The 16,044-nt window shown below is 37.7% G+C and overlaps 1 protein-coding gene and 1 non-coding gene across 8 annotated transcripts in view; one reads left to right on the plus strand and one right to left on the minus strand.

Moving 5' to 3' along the window:
• The window catches only part of Ntng1 (netrin G1), a 367,455-nt gene that overhangs the window by 41,369 nt on the left and 310,042 nt on the right, over positions 1–16,044 (plus strand). The window lies entirely within an intron of this gene.
• Positions 7,437–7,509, minus strand: Trnav-gac (transfer RNA valine (anticodon GAC)). Its single transcript has one exon. It is a non-coding gene; the product is annotated as a tRNA-Val (tRNA).

Below are 16,044 nucleotides of genomic sequence, written 5' to 3' on the forward strand. Positions count from 1 at the left end.
ATAGGCGCCAGTAATACTGAGATTCACTTTTGACAAACTAAAGCACCCCCAGATATTGCCAAGTATTCCCTATGGGGGCAAAATGGCCCCAGTGAAGACATTCATCTAACTCACATTTCCCAACATTCTTTCTCAATCTCATCTCTCTTCATAGCTGCTAGTTCAGTTAGTCAAAATCATTACTTTAATGAAATGCACATGCCACTCTTATGCCCTCAAATATTTAGTGACTAACATTCAAGGTCCTTTGCCTCTACCTGCCTTTAAAGTTTCTTTTGAGCAAAGTAGTACTCTTTTACTAACAAAAATATGTGGAAGAGCTATGCAAAGCAAGTGACCTGCCCTACTCCTCCCCATTCTCATGTCTGAGAGGCAACTTTCAAAAAATTTGCCTCTGTTTTACTTCTAGAAGTTTTCTCTATAAGCCTAAATTTATATTGAAAAATGTCTCTATTTTACCCTCACCTTGACTGATAAGTTGGACACAGAATTCTAAGTTTAAAATATTTTTGTTCATAATTCAAAAAACATAGACTCAAGGGTACTAAAAATATCATACTTTTTTTTCTTTTTAATTTTTTTTTCTTTTTTTAAAATTTTTATTGTTCGTTGTTCAAAACATTACATAGTTCTTGACATATCATATTTCACACTTTGATTCAAGTGGGTTATGAACTCCCATTTTTACCCCGTATACAGATTACAGAATCACATCGGTTACACATCCACTGATTTACATATTGCCATACTAGTGTCTGTTGTATTCTGCTGCCTTTCCTATCCTCTACTATCCCCCCTCCCCTCCCCTCCCCTCCCCTCCCCTCTTCTCTCTCTACCCCATCAACTGTAATTCATTTCTCCCCCTTGTTTCTTTTTTTTTTCCCTTTCCCCTCACTTCCTCTTGTATGTACTTTTGTATAACCCTGAGGGTCTCCTTCCATTTCCATGCAATTTCTCTTCTCTCTCCCTTTCCCTCCCACCTCTCATCCCTGATTAATGTTAATCTTCTTCTCATGCTCTTGTCCCTACTCTGTTCTTAGTTACTCTCCTTATATCAAAGAAGACATTTGGCATTTGTTTTTTAGGGATTGGCTAGCTTCACTTAGCATAATCTGCTCTAATGCCATCCATTTCCCTGCAAATTCTATGATTTTGTCATTTTTTTAATGCAGAGTAATACTCCATTGTGTATAAATACCACATTTTTTTTTTATCCATTCGTCTATTGAAGGACATCTAGGTTGGTTCCACAGTCTTGCTATTGTGAATTGTGATGCTATGAACATCGATGTAGCAGTGTCCCTGTAGTATGCTCTTTTTAGGTCTTTAGGGAATAGACCGAGAAGGGGAATAGGTGGGTCAAATGGTGGTTCCATTCCCAGATTTCCAAGAAATCTCCAAACTGCTTTCCAAATTGGCTGCACCAATTTGCAGTCCCACCAGCAATGTACAAGTGTACCGTTTTCCCCACATCCTCGCCAGCACTTGTTGTTGTTTGACTTCCTAATGGCTGCCAATCTTACTGGAGTGAGATGGTATCTTAGGGTGGTTTTGATTTGCATTTCTCTGACAGCTAGAGATGGTGAGCATTTTTTCATGTACTTGTTGATTGACTGTATGTCCTCCTCTGAGAAGTGTCTCTTCAGGTCCTTGGCCCATTTGCTGATTGGGTTGTTTGTTCTCTTATTGTCTAATTTTTTGAGTTCTTTGTATACTCTGGATATTAGGGGTCTATCTGAAGTGTGAGGAGTAAAGATTTGTTCCCAGGATGTAGGCTCCCTATTTACCTCCCTTATTGTTTCTTTTGCTGAGAAAAACCTTTTTAGTTTGAGTAAGTCCCATTTGTTGATTCTAGTTATTAACTCTTGTGCTATGGGTGTCCTATTGAGGAATTTGGAGCCCGACCCCACAGTATGTAGATCGTAGCCAACTTTTTCTTCTATCAGACACCGTGTCTCTTATTTGATATCAAGCTCCTTAATCCATTTTGAGTTAACTTTGGTGCATGGCAAGAGAAAGGGATTCAGTTTCATTTTGTTGCATATGGATTTCCAGTTTTCCCAGCACCATTTGTTGAAGATGCTATCCTTCCTCCATTGCATGCTTTTAGCCCCTTTATCAAATATAAGATAGTTGTAATCTTGTGGATTGGTTTCTGTGTCCTCTATTCTGTACCATTGGTCCACCCGCCTGTTTTCGTACCAGTACCATGCAGTTTTTGTTACTATTGCTCTGTAGTATAGTTTGAAGTCTGGTATCACTATACCGCCTGATTCACACTTTCTTAGAGTTGTTTTTGCTATTCTGGGTCTTTTATTTTTCCATATGAATTTCATGATTGCTTTCTCTATTTCTACAAGAAATGTCGTTGGGATTTTGATTGGCATTGCATTAAACCTATAGAGAACTTTTGGTAATGTCGCCATTTTGATGATGTTGGTTCTGCCTATTGAAGAACAGGGTATATTTTTCCATCTTCTAAGATCTTCTTCTATTTCTCTCTTTAGGGTTCTGTAGTTTTCATTGTATAAGTCTTTCACCTCTTTTGTTAGGTTGAATCCCAAGTATTTTATTTTTTTTTGAGGATATTGTGAATGGAGTGGTAGTCCTCATTTCCATTTCAGAGGATTTGTCGCTGATATACAGGAATGCCTTTGATTTATGCATGTTGATTTTATATCCTGCCACTTTGCTGAATTCATTTATTAGCTCGAATAGTTTCTTTGTAGACCCTTTTGGGTCTGCTAGGTATAGAATCATGTCACCTACAAATAGTGATAATTTAAGTTCTTCTTTTCCTATTTTTATGCCTTTAATTTCTTTCGTCTGTCTAATTGCTCTGGCCAGTGTTTCGAGAACTATGTTGAACAGAAGTGGAGAGAGAGGGCATCCCTGTCTTGTTCCAGATTTTAAAGGGAATGCCTTCAATTTTTCTCCATTCAGAACGATGCTAGCCTGAGGCTTAGCATAGATTGCTTTTACAATATTGAGGTATGTTCCTCTTATCCCTAGTTTTTCTAGAGTTTTGGACATAAAGGGATGCTGTACTTTGTCGAATGCTTTTTCCGCATCTATCGAGATGACCATATGGTTCTTATATTTAAGTCTATTGATGTGGTGAATAACATTTATTGATTTCCGTATATTGAACCAGCCTTGCATCCCAGGGATGAATCCTACTTGATCATGGTGCACAATTTTTTTGATGTGTTTTGGTATCCGATTCGCCAGAATTGTATTGAGGATTTTTGCATCTAGGTTCATTAGAGATATTGGTCTGTAGTTTTCTTGCTTTGAAGTGTCTTTGTCTGGTTTAGGAATCAGGGTGATGTTTGCCTCGTAGAATGAATTTGGAAGTTCTCCCTCCTTTTCTATTTCCTGAAATAGCTTGAAAAGTATTGGTATTAGTTCCTCTTTAAAGGTTTTGTAAAACTCTGCTGTATACCCATCCGGTCCTGGGCTTTTCTTAGTTGGTAGTCTTTTGATGGTTTCTTCTATTTCCTCAATTGATATTGGTCTGTTTAGGTTGTCTATATCCTCCTGATTCAATCTGGGCAGATCATATGACTTAAGAAATTTATCTATGCCTTCACTATCTTCTATTTTATTGGAGTATAAGGATTCAAAATAATTTCTGATTATCTTCTGTATTTCTGAAGTGTCTGTTGTGATATTGCCTTTTTCATCCTGTATGCTAGTAATTTGAGTTCTCTCTCTTCTTCTCTTCGTTAGCATGGCTAAGGGTCTGTCAATTTTATTTATTTTTTCAAAGAACCAACTTTTAGTTTTGTCAATTTTTTCAATTGTTTCTTTTGTTTCGATTTCATTAATTTCAGCTCTGATTTTAATTATTTCTTGCCTTCTACTTTTTTGCTGTTGTTTTGCTCTTCTTTTTCTAGGATTTTGAGATGAAGTATGAGATCATTTATTTGTTGGTTTTTTCTTTTTTTAAGGAATGAACTCCAAACAATGAATTTTCCTCTTAGAACTGCTTTCAATGTGTCCCATAGATTCTGATATGTTGTGTCTGTGTTTTCATTTATCTCTAAGAATTTTTTAATTTCCTCCTTGATGTCTTCTATAACCCATTGATCATTCAGTAACCTATTGTTCATTCTCCAAGTGATGCATGATTTTTCCTTCCTTCTTTTATCGTTAATAACTAGAATCAACAAATGGGACTTACTCAAACCAAAAAGTTTTTTCTCATCAAAAGAAACAATAAGGGAGGTAAATAGGGAGCCTACATCCTGGGAACAAATCTTTACTCCTCACACTTCAGATAGAGCCCTAATATCCAGAGTATACAAAGAACTCAAAAAATTAGACAATAAGATAACAAACAACCCAATCAGCAAATGGGCCAAGGACCTGAACAGACACTTCTCAGAGGAGGACATACAGTCAATCAACAAGTACATGAAAAAATGCTCACCATCTCTAGCTGTCAGAGAAATGCAAATCAAAACCACCCTAAGATACCATCTCACTCCAGTAAGATTGGCAGCCATTATGAAGTCAAACAACAACAAATGCAAATCAAAACCACCCTAAAATACCATCTCACTCCAGTAAGATTGGCAGCCATTAGGAAGTCAAACAACAACAAGTGCTGGCGAGGATGTGGGGAAAAGGGTACACTTGTACATTGCTGGTGGGACTGCAAATTGGTGCAGCCAATTTGGAAAGCAGTATGGAGATTTCTTGGAAATCTGGGAATGGAGCCACCATTTGACCCAGCTATTCCCCTTCTCGGTCTATTCCCTAAAGACCTAAAAAGAGCATGCTACAGGGACACTGCTACATCGATGTTCATAGCAGCACAATTCACAATAGCAAGACTGTGGAACCAACCTAGATGCCCTTCAGTAGACGAATGGATAAAAAAAATGTGGCATTTATACACAATGGAGTATTACTCTGCATTAAAAAATGACAAAATCATAGAATTTGCAGGGAAATGGATGGCATTAGAGCAGATTATGCTAAGTGAAGCTAGCCAATCCCTAAAAAAACAAATGCCAAATGTCTTCTTTGATATAAGGAGAGTAACTAAGAACAGAGTAGGGACGAAGAGCATGAGAAGAAGATTAACATTAAACAGGGATGAGAGGTGGGAGGGAAAGGGAGAGAGAAGGGAAATTGCATGGAAATGGAAGGAGACCCTCAGGGTTATACAAAAGTACATACAAGAGGAAGTGAGGGGAAATGGAAAAATAATACAAGGGGGAGAAATGAATGACAGTAGAGGGGGGAGAGAGAGAAGAGGGGAGGGGAGGGGAGCGGAGGGGGGATAATAGAGGATAGGAAAGGCAGCAGAACACAACAGACACTAGTATGGCAATATGTAAATCAGTGGATGTGTAACCGATGTGATTCTGTAATCTGTATATGGCGTAAACCCACTTGAATCAAAGTGTGAAATATGATATATCAAGAAATTTGTAGTGTTTTGAACAACCAACAATAAAAAATTAAAAAAAAACATTTAGTGTTATTATTGAGATATGGATTGTTCTTCCAGCCATATCTGTTTATTTATGTTACTTAACATGGTTTGTTTTTCCTCTTTGATTATTTTTCCCATTACTGTACTACCTTCCACTGTTGGTTTTCATTGTTATTTCCCATTTCCTCTTCCTGTAATGTTTTGCCGAGGATGTTTTGAAGAGATGGTTTTCTAGCTGCAAATTATTTTAACTTTTGTTTATCATGAAAGGTTTTAATTTCCTCTTCCCTCCTGAAGCTTAATTTCGCTGGATATACAATTCTTGGTTGGAACCCATTTTCTTTCAGTGTTTGAAATATGTTGTTCCAGGATCTTCTAGCTTTCAGAGTCTGTGTTGAAAGATCAGCTGTTATCCTGATTCGTTTACCCCTAAATGTAATCTGCTTCCTTTCTCTTGGAGCTTTTAGAATTCTCTCCTTACTCTGTATGTTGGGCATCTTCATTATAATGTGTCTAGGTGTGGATCCCGTGATTTTGCACATTCGGCGTCCTGTAGGCTTCTAGGATTTGGGATTCTGTCTCATTCTTCAAGTCTGGGAAGTTTTCTCGTATTATTTCGTATTATTTCGTTGAACAGATTGCTCATTCCTTTGGTTTGCACCTCTATACCTTCCTGTATCCCAATGACTCTTAAGTTTGGTCTCTTTTCTTTTATTATGTTATCCCAAATTTCTTGGATGTTCTGCTCATGGTTTCTTAACAGTCTCGCTGAGCTGTCTATGTTCTTTTCAAGTTGAAATACTTTGTCTTCATTGTCTGATGTTCTATCTTCTAAGTGTTCTACTCTGCTGGTAGTATTCTCATTTGAGTTTTTAAGTTGGTTTATTGCTTCCTGCATTTCTAGGATTTGTTTGTTTGTTTTTTATAACCTCTATCTCCCTATATAGTTGATCTTTTGCTTCTTCGATTTGTTTATGTAACTCATTGTTGAAGTGATCTTTCATTGTCTGATTTTGCTGTCTAATATCTTCCTTGAGACTCCAGATCATCTGAAGCATGTAAATCCTGAATTCTTTATCTGAAATTCCATCTGCTGCAGATATTACCTCTTCTAACGTTGAGTTGACCTGCATTGCTTGTGGTCCTTTCTTTCCTTGTCTTTTCATACTGCTCGCGTTCCTTTCTGCTTGGTGAAACTGTTGTGTTATTGAATTTTCCCCCTATATATTTATATGGCTCTTGTATAGTTGCAAAGTCTCCCTTTCAGGGGTGGGCGGCGGCTGTGCTCCTCCTCCAGTTGGGTTGATCTGTGTATCTCGCTGGCGGGCCGCTGGGCCCCTTCTCCAGGTCGCGTGGTTTGCCTACCTTGCGGGCAACGGCTGGGCCCCTCCTCCAATAGGGATGATCTGTCTACGACGCTGGCAGGCTGCTGGGCCTGTTCTCCAGGTTGCAGGTCTGCCTACCTTGCAAGCGCAGGCGGCGGCTGTGCCCCTCCTCCAATTGGGGTGATCTTTCAACTAGGCCGGCGTGTCGCCGGGCCCCTTCTCTGGGATGCGCGGTCTGCCTACCTTGTGGGCGGCAGCTGGGACCTTCTTCCAATTTGGGAGATGTGTCTACCACGCTGGCAGGCCGCTGGGCCTGCTCCGCTGGTTGGTCGCAGGTCTGCCTACCTTGCAGGTGCGGGCAGCTGCTCTGCTCTGTCACTCCTCCAATTGGGGCGATGTGTCTACCACGCTGGCAGGCCGCTGGGCCTGCTCCGCCGGTCGGTCACATGTCTGCCTACCTTGCAGGCGCGGGCGGCGGCTCTGCTCCACACCTCCTCCCATTGGGGCGATGTGTCTACCTTTTTTCTTTTTTAGATGGGAGATATTTTTTCTTTTGTATTAGGTTTCACTAAGATATTGATCTTCCTTTTATTTGACTTACCAATGTTAGGCAATATTGGTGTTGCTCTAGTGGTTTTTTGTTTTGTTTTTGTTTTGTTTTATTGTGGTGCTGGGGAACAAACCCAGGGCCTCTTGCATGTCAGGCAAATGCTCTACCACTGAGCCACATCCCCAGATTAACTGCATTGCTCTGATTTAAAGATGACATTATAGACAATTATATAATTCGCCATTTTCCCTCTCGTCTTTCCATTCATTGATATTTAGGTGATTATTTGTAGTCCTTTGTGGTAATCTTTCAGAAATACTCTATTATTGGTCAGTTGACTTTCAGGAACCCAATGATGCACCCCTGGAGCTGGGCTGGCCTAGAGGCCCAGGTGATTATCTCTCTATCCTCCACCTAGTAAGTTGAGAACATCACAGCTTTTTCATTTTCTCCTCCTTTTCCATATCCCACTTCTAGTCAGCTACATTTATATTTAGGTTACCATTTGTAGTGCTGAGATTTTCATTCTGCTTTGCAAATACAACCAAGTCTTATGTGCCTTCTTAGGTTCCCTCTTTAAGTTAAAAGCCATCAGACCAAACTTACATTGTTAAACCTATGCAAACATTTTTCAGTACCAGGTCAAGCACAGGGCTATAATTCTGTTTCCCTTTCCATAGGTCAAATGCCATGAACCTAGCCTGAGTTGAAGGAGAAGGAGAGTATCAGTGTTAGGGAAATTCTTTTTTCTTCAACTCTCATCAACTATGAAAACCATGCCATATTTTACACTGATTAGCCCATAACTTCTTGTGAGTTTTATTTTCCTTGTTTCTTGCACTATTTCCCAATTTTTCTTCATTATATGTTCACATTTATCATGCCAATCTCTTCCTCCAGGGATTGCAAATCTATTCCTGGAACTCCTACTCATTGTTCTCCTAGGTAGGACCCACAATTTTCTTGATCCTGAGTTTAATTTTTGTTTTATCTTCATTTTACTAGGGTATAGTTTTAAGTAACTTAAAGGGTATTATAAGAGAACTTTGCATAGATGCTTGTATAATGAAAATGTCTCTATTTTACCCTCACTTTGACTGATAAATTGGGCACCAGAATTCTAAGTTAAAAATATTTTTGTTCATAATTCAAAAGTTACAGACTCAATGGTGCTAAAATATCATACTTATTTTCTTTTCTAGATGGGAGATACTTTTTTCTTTTGTATTAGATTTCACTAAGGTAGTTCTTCATGATATAGAACCCCCAAATCTTAATGGCTCAAATTATGTTAGCTGTGGGTTAACTCTAGCTGAATTTCATGTGTCTTAAGTCTAGTGTTTCGACTAAAGAATAGCTCTGGCTGGAAATTCTCAACTCTTGGCAAGAGAATGCAGCTATGATGAATGTTTTGACAGTTAAATCTGCTTGGACATAGTATATGTTATTTCCACTCATATTCCAAGTCAATCATATGCCTTAGATTGACAGTAATATAGAAAATATTTCCTCTAAGTTTCCTCCTCTAGACCTGCCCTCCCTACAAAACAAAGATAAAAACCAGGCAGGGGCCCTGAGAGATGAACCCTGTAGAGATCAACAATTATGTATACCATAAGAATTTTAGAACTTTTACCAAATTCTTGTTTTTTTGAAAATTTATGGTAGTATATCCAGTTGGTTCTTTTATTCATTTGCTATACTGGGCATTTGGTGGATCTTCTTGTTCTAAAACTCTCATACCCTTCTTGTGGGAAGGATTTTTGATTATCTTTTTTTTTTTTTTTAACAACTTTTCCATCCTATTCTTTCTTAACTCTTCCTAGCAGGCAAACCATCAGAATTACTTTTCTATGTACCTTATAGTTTTTTCTTTTAAATTTTTAAATCATATTGTCTGTTATGGCTTTATTCTATGCTATCTTTCTAGGCATTTATTTCCATAGAATTTTTAAAAATTGAAAATAACAAATTATTATTTTGATAAATTTCTCTCCAAATAGTTTACTTTTGAATATCAAACATTCTTGAACCACTTTGAGTGGATTTCTTGAATTATTTTAATATCATTCTCTGTTTCCTGAATTATCTCCATTTCCCTTGGGGTGAGCTTTTCTGCTTGTTTTTCTTGGTTCCTTTTTCAGGAATGTCTGAGCAGGAATACTGTGATGGAGTAAGACCAGTTTTGCTATAGGAGGCAGTGTTTCAGGCAATGGCTGTCCAACTTGTAGGAGGACAGAGGCTCAGCTTTGAACCTCTAGCAACATAGGATTCTTACCTTTGCCCACATTATTAACTCAAGGCCCTTTACACACTTACCATGTACATACCAGAGATTGCCTTATATTTTCCTGCCTGAAGACATGAATGTGGATTGATTCCACCTCTGGCAACAACCCAGGAATTGTAATAAAATCTATGCCTCCCTTTGCAAAACCCATTAGGAAATGAAAATGTATTTGCATTTTTATAAGGTGATGAATTTCACAAAGCTCTTGTTTTATACTGGTGTGGACATCTCAGTCAACCCTTTTACTTAGTAAGCATAATAATCAAGTTCATCTGGCTTCTCTCTATGCTCCTTCCCAAAGTCAATGTGAATGTTTGATGAAGGGCTCAGATATCTAAGCTTTTAAAAAATAAAATGAACATGGATGCCTTTTCCATCAAGATTGAGTAAACATATATAAACATAAATATGCACTTACCTTAAATACAACTTGGAGAAAATGCCTTAATATATAGGAATTTTATGTTTTTGTTTCTATTTCATATAGAAACTGGTCTTGTGACTTGCAGATAATTCTATAGTGTAAAAAATATGCTATAGAACATAGTCTTGAGAAGTAAATACATGTGCATTCTGAGATTTCAAATAAATGCCACCCATTTCCTACTCCAAAGGTATTGCCTTTCCTTTTTAACACTACTTTTTAACACAGAGCATTATTGGGTGTACTTAATATATAATTCTTAGCAAGCTTTGTTATCTGTGTGTTTTCTCCAGAATTAAAGAGAGTGAAACCACAAAACTAAAATGCAAAAGTGACCCAATAATTGTTTACTATAACAGTGGATATATGTTGGGATGATGTGTGGTTGGTACCCCCTAATTCTAATAGCATGGAATTTGCAACATATTTGAAATGATTTTCATCAAAAGAGTCAATCTTTGCTGCTTAACTTTAATCCACTAATGTATTTAAAGGTCTCTTTAAGGACAGCTCTAAACAACCCCAGGATTGTGTTGTAGGTTCCCTTCTGGCAGGTGGCTCCTCAAGCTGAAAGCTCTCTCCTAAATATTTTGATGAAAAATAGAATCTATCATACTTGCACAAGTTGAACACTCTTTTAGATTGATTAAAATGTGGGACTGGCAGAAAAAGGGATTGAACAAAAAAACCTAAGTCATGTACAGTTATTCTGCACAAGGGAAAGAATTCAGTATTCAGAGATGCTTTCTTACAAAACTAGAGACAATGGCAGTGAATTCTAAATCAAAAATGTATTTCAGCGAAATAACCCATGACTGGAAAGTAACTGTGAGCACACCCATGGTTAACATCAATTGATTATGTGCTGTGTAAATGAAGGTTTGTTTTCAATTGTTATTTGAAGAATTGAGTACCTTTCAAGTAGTTTAGAAAGTTATATAAAGTGCAGTTTTAAGTGGATTCTGTCATGCTACTGAAAAAATCTAAAGAGTTAGTTAACTTGTGTGAAAGATAAAGTAAAATATTGTGGTAATAGTTTTTTTTTCTTTCAGTAAGGGTTGGGGGGAAGGTGAGTTTTTAAATTTTTCAGGAATCCTTCCCAAAAAAAGTGTGGTCAAGGAGGGCTGGAGCTTTAGCTCAGTGGTAAAGCGCTTGCCTCGCAAGTGTGAGGCACGGGGTTAGACCCTCAGCACCACATAAATAGAATTTTAAAAAAGTGTTGTCAAGGATACTTTTAAGTAACAGCCATACAATTAATTGCATATTACAGTGTCATACAATTCCTTTAACTAGGTGAAAGAAAAATAGCAACATTTTCATTTTAGTGAGATGTCATTTCCCTCCCTTTCTGTACTACTCATCTTAATGTCCTTGCTGTCTACACTGACTTGGGGCTCCAAGGCTCTGTCATTACTTGGCAATTCCTTTCTCTAATTCCTTGTGACACACAGTGCTTAAATCCACAAGAAATGTGAGGTGAGGCAGAGAGAATTCCTGCAGACTGACTTTCTATATGCAGAACACTCATTTGCATTATTCATTAGATAAGAGCACTGATTTGCATCTCATTCTGGTTGTCTCCTTTAGGTGAAAAAATGCCTGAGACCTCTCCACATTCCCCCAATTTCTTTTTTTATATTAATAATAAAATATTGGGGGAATTGGGCTTGGTTGCTGTCCTGGATTTTGTTGGGTACCATTTGTAATTTCTTAAAAAAGCAAAAGCAAAAAAAAACAAAAAATGTAAAAACCTGTAACACACTACCAAACTCCAAAACCCATGTGCCTTTCCCCCTGTGTTTAAAATATTTGAAGCTCTAACAGTTGATGAAAGATCTGAATGCATAAATATATTTTATTGAAATGCAAAATGAGACATTTATGATCCATATCTAACATTAGGAATGGGAAGGAGGAGGAAGTGGGAAAAAAAAGTATAGGCACAAGTACAGCATTTAAGTCTCCCTAAATCTCATTTTAGAGAAATTTCCTAGCAACAGAAGCATGCCACAGATTAGAAGATAACTGCCAGTAATAAATTATACCCCCCTTGATAGTCAAACCCAAATGCTGAAATTTTTGCATTATATTTCATTTTATTAATTGCTTTGCAAATTAAATTATTTTCTTGTAAGCTTTAGCCCTATCATTATATGAAAAAAAAAAGAAGTAGTTGGTATTGTACCATGTGTGGATCTCTGTGCTGGCTCCTAGGGTTCCTATGCTAGGTGCAAAAAAAATAATAAAATATTTTTCTTCGTTATTTGGCCTCCAGTTGAAATTCCTAATGGTTCTTGTAAACTTCCATGCACCCACCATTTCCAGGGCACAGGGTCTTTAGGGCTTTATTAAATGTCTTCCAGTGGATGTCTGGGAATTTGAGATGTAAGTTGCATAGGAGATTCTAATTTGTATCATATGTTCAGTTGGAATCCTTGGTGCATGCGCAGAGGAGAAGCAGGATACAGAGCTGTGGCAGCTTTCTCTATTCTATTCTCAGGAGGGAAGAGACAGAGGAATCATAAACTTGTTAGTCTTCTTGCTCATTTGTTGCTGTTTAGCAGACCCCTAAATAAGTGGTGGTGTTCTGTTGAAGATTGCAGTGATCCTAGTGTTATGGATTGATAACAATATACAAAAATGAAAGAAAATTCCAGTGAGATTAAGGAGACAGTGTAACCAGAAACATGGCATCTGGCAGGTTTGGATGGGTCGTTTTGATTAGAGGTTTCCTACAAATTACATATTGTTTCATCAAAACAGGTAACAGAAGGTTGAATTAATCCCTCTGCTCAATGTTCAAGATTCCCATAGCTTTTAATTCAGTGGGAGAAGAGGTCATCATAAACATCTATTATCCTTGTTCATGGGGCACCTCCTCTCTCAACTGCTGGTTATTCTTGTCTTGTTCCTGTGATTAACACTATGATACAAAATAGCTACTTTTAATCTTCATGGCTGAATCTGGCACTCCACAATGTTTAAGGTCTTTTGGCATTCCCATAAGGAACACCATTTTTGAAATAGCCCTCATTTGCATTGAACTGAAACTGAATCCTTCCCAAGATATGATTTTTGGCAAGTGATTGGGTAGATCAACTTCAAATTGTTTCTCTTGCAAGGGTGATTATTTAAATATATATATTTCACTTTATTCAAACATTTTAAAATAACAAAATTTGTGTTTGACTTATTTAACCAAGGCCAAGGCATGCCCTTTTAAAGTAATACACATTGGCATTCAGAATTAGGGGTAGCTGATGCTTGGTAGTAATTAATGTTGGATGATTATGTCCTTTAGAAGAAATAAATCTTTTGTTTTTATTAATTTCACATTAGACTTGTGGTACCATGCTTCATAAAAATGTCACTGGTGAACTATTTCCACTATAGAAGTTACATTGTGGTTTTAGCATCTGTATTGAACTAGGGAGGCTATATTTGAATGTCTCATATTCATTTCAAATATAACATGGACAAAAGACAACTGTGAGGCCTTCCCCTATCCACTCATGGTCCTCGCCCCCTAGAAGGAAGAGCATGTGGGTTGAAAGATACCATCATAGCCATCTTCAATTAACAATTACCCAACATCTACCTTCAGTCCACGACTATTCACATCATCTCCACATGCAAAATGTACCCTATCTTTCTTCCAAGATTTCTAAATTCTCTTCTCATTACTTGAAATCTAAGATGTTGTCATCCAAATCAAGCCCAGTGTTTGTGGGTCTCTTTCCTTGCAGTTCTCCCAGAATGGTTCATCTGAAGAGCTGTGAACTGAAGAATCTAGTTATCTTTCTCTGCATGCTCAACATGCAGTGGAGGATAACTACTGTAAACGTTCCCAATCAGAAAGAGGAAGAAGTGGGAGGTATGGTAGTCCCTGTCAAACTGCAATTCTGAAATTTAATTGTTTGCAGTTCCTGTTCAAGGGCTCAGCTGTCCTTCATAAAGCCTACATTTTCCAGCTATTCAATAAAAAGGATCCATGTTTCTAGCATTTGGCTTTACTCTTGATTTATTTTTTTCTTTTCCTTAATAATTGGCCCAAGTTTGCAGTGGAACAATTTTCTCATCCTAAGCCTCCTGTCTGAGGTAGCTCAGGGGTTCAGAGATTCCACTTCCTTCATTTTATGGTGTATTCTGAATCTTTCAGTCCAAGTTGATGTAGCGAATGCCTTTAAAAATGTTGGGACTTCCTGTGTATCCATTTATAAGTCCACTGCATTAGGCAAAAGACAAACCCACAGATATTTCACTGTAATTCCTTTTTTTCACAGGCTGTGAACTGCTATGGGACATCACCCTTAAGATTCTGAGGTGCTTACTGTTTAAAAAAGTAGGCTTTTAAATCCCGAAGACTCTGTATGGGTTTGAAAGGTTTACAAGGTACCATCTTAAATCTTTCTGAAGTTTTAATGAAGGGTTTTACAGTCACACTCTTGTCTTCATCCTAACATTGACACATTTTCCTAACAAGCCCTGGACTTGATCTTTGTATCTTGGCCCTTTCTCTTTTTTTGAATCTTCTGCTGGGTGACACTCAATGAGCAATGTTTTGCTTTGTATTTTGCTTTGACTTGTTTTTGAAAATCCAGCAATGTGTTTAACAGATTCGTCTGTTTGCTGAAAAACTGAATAATTCCTTTTTTTTTTCTGTCTATGTCTTTGTCTAATTCTTGTCTGTGGCTCAAAGAAACAGAATGAGATGCTTTTAGCCAAATCCACCAATTTATTGAGTGTGTTCCTTATTTTCCACATCAATGCAGGCAGTGAGGTTGCTAAGCTTTCTGACACTACATAGCAAGGTTAACTTTCCCTAGCTTTCAGTAATAATTTCTTCTTGGCATTCATGGCTTTCACAGAAGTCCCCTCAAGCCCCTTCTGGCTTTTCTTAACTGCATTCACTCTTCACTAGCATTTATTAGCTTTTACCAATTTTTAGGATCCTTCTAGCTTCTTTCTACTTTCTAACCCTACAGCCAGTGCCACATGTGTTAGGATTTTGATATGGTAGCAATATATTCTGGTACCCAATTTCTGTTCCTTTTGTTATTACTGTCTAAGAAACCACTCTGAAATTTAGCATCAGAAAACATTCTTTTATTATAAAGATCTATAGATCAGGAATCCAGACAGGGTATAATAAAGATGGTACTTTGTACTCCAAGATTTCTATGCACTTAGAGAAATCAGCAACTTCGGCAGTCTGACATCTGGAACTGGAATCATCATGAGGTGTCTCTACTCACATGCTTGGTCATTGATTGTGGCTCTAAGTTAAATGTGGGACCACATGCAGGACTGTTCACTGAAGTAGCTTCCTATGGCCCTGCCACATAGCCTTTGCCTTTTACTGCATGGTGCACTTAGAGTAGCCAAACATGTGACCTGGGAGCTCGGACTTTGTGTGACAGCAATCAAGACGTGTATGTGCTTGCAAGCATTGCTGTGAGGAAAACATGACACATCGGATGGCTTGAAAACAAATCTTTATTCATTCTTAGTTCTAGAGGCCAAGAGTGTGAAATCAAAGTTGTTGAGACTGCACTGCCTTGGAAGGTTCCAGATGTGATTTCTTCCTTTCGCAGGCCTAGCCTCTCGTGGTTTCTGACAACCCATGGTGTCTCTGACCTGTAGCAGCATCACTCCAATCTGTCTCCCTCATTACATGGCCTCTTCTCTCTGAGTCTACCCATGTCTTTGATCTTTTACTCTTATAAAGACAGAAGCTACACTGGAATTAGGATTTGTCATAATTCAGTATATCCTCATCTTAATCATACCTGTTGCAAAAACCCTATTTCTAAATAAAGCTACATTCTGAGGTTTGCATGGACATGATTTTTTTTTTTTTTTAGGAACACTATTTAAGTCAATACAAGGTAGAAACTACATTGTCTATATAACTTGGCTTTGTAAGTTAGATAGCCCATTTGTACTGGGCTCCAATTGATTAAAGTAGTCACAGTCACACCAAGATTTAAAAGAAGGAGAATTAGA

Source organism: Marmota flaviventris, chromosome 10 (genome assembly GCF_047511675.1).
Source record: "Marmota flaviventris isolate mMarFla1 chromosome 10, mMarFla1.hap1, whole genome shotgun sequence".
NCBI lineage: Eukaryota > Metazoa > Chordata > Mammalia > Rodentia > Sciuridae > Marmota > Marmota flaviventris.